Below are 1,562 nucleotides of genomic sequence, written 5' to 3'. Positions count from 1 at the left end.
TATGCAGTTACTTTTCCTTTCTCTCGGTTTCCCTTGTCCCGAAAGCCACCCCGCCTTTGTTCTGGGCATTGATTTTTCCAGTGACCATATTTCTTACAGATCGCACACTGGTCTCTGCCCAGCCGGGACGGGCCTTGCCTAGGTGGTCTCTGCCCACATTTTCCCTTCTCTCTCTCACTTACAACAGCTACAAGCTTCCTCATTCCTTGTTTATATCCTTCTTCCCGGTTACTAAAGACTCTCCACGCCTCATCTAACAAAGTCTCTAAGTTCCTCCCATCTGTTCCTCGAAGCTTTTGAAGTTTACGCCTTATGTCACCTGTAGACTGCCCTAGGAATAGATTAACTAGCTGCTGTATCCCTACTTCAGACCCAGGGTCCAGCGATGTGTGACGACGCATAGCATCTCTTAATTTCTCAAGGAATTCAGATGGCGACTCAGAGGGCCCCTGTTTGATTGCATATAAGGCTGACCAATTTATCGTTTTGGGAATGGCTCTTTCCATCCCTTTTGCGATCCACTCCTGATAGCTTTCCAATTTTTTCAATTCTGCTGTTCTGTTTGGATCCCACTGTGGGTTTTGGAGTGGGAAATAATCTTTCACATCCAGCTGTTGGGTTTTATAATAATCCTCTGCCAGATCCCCTGCCGTTTTTATGATTAATTGTTTTTCTGTCTCAGTCAGTGCATCCAATAATAATTGCATATCGCTCCAATCTGGATTGTGTTGTTTTATTATATATCGCAGACGTTTGGCTGTGTTAACTGGATCACTGCGATAGTTTTTAGCAATCTTTTCCCATGCTTCCAAATCAATTGTGGAGAAGGGAACTTTAACTAATACCACTCCTCCCTCTGATCCCACTGCCTCACGCAGAGGTGCCTGTAATATGTGTGTCTGTTGTCTAGTCCGGTGTGCAATCGGCAAAGTGTCTGCACCCTCTGAGTCTGCATCCTCCTCCTCATCCCTTTCTTGTCTTATGTGGCGAGGCTTAAGCAAATCATCTACCAGGTCTTGTTCCTGGGCCACAGTTTGGTAAACCTTGTCTGATTTTGTACATCTTTGCCCTATGCTACATGCTGAACAACACCGTTTAAGCCCTCTTCTCTTAGTCTTATTCTCTTTCTCCAGGGCTAACACCAGAGGGTCAGATGGAGCCCTGATCCCACAATCCCTCTGCCACTCGGGGTGATTTCGGAGAGAGAAAAACATATCGGCATATGACACCTCCGTCCACTTGCCTTCTCTCCTGAGAAATAGCATGAGTTGCAATAGCGTGTTATAATCCAAACTTCCGCTAGGTGGCCACCTCGCTCCCTCATCCAATTTATAGAGTGGCCACCAATCTCTGCAAAATCTAATAAGATCTCTCTTGTTCTCAGTTCCCCCACGGCCAGCAATATTTTTCCAATGTGCAATAATACAACCTAGCGGACTCGCTTTGGGGATCTCTTTGCTTTGTTCAATACCCATTATCTCCTCCTCCTTATTCCGTCCCGTTTTCGCCCAAACTTTTCCTCGCACAATTTCAGAGTCACTTCCCAATTATCTTCCCACACG

The sequence above is a fragment of the Hirundo rustica genome, unplaced genomic scaffold (assembly GCF_015227805.2).
Source record: "Hirundo rustica isolate bHirRus1 unplaced genomic scaffold, bHirRus1.pri.v3 scaffold_178_arrow_ctg1, whole genome shotgun sequence".
Lineage (NCBI taxonomy): Eukaryota > Metazoa > Chordata > Aves > Passeriformes > Hirundinidae > Hirundo > Hirundo rustica.
Note: the sequence above shows the minus strand (reverse complement) of the source record.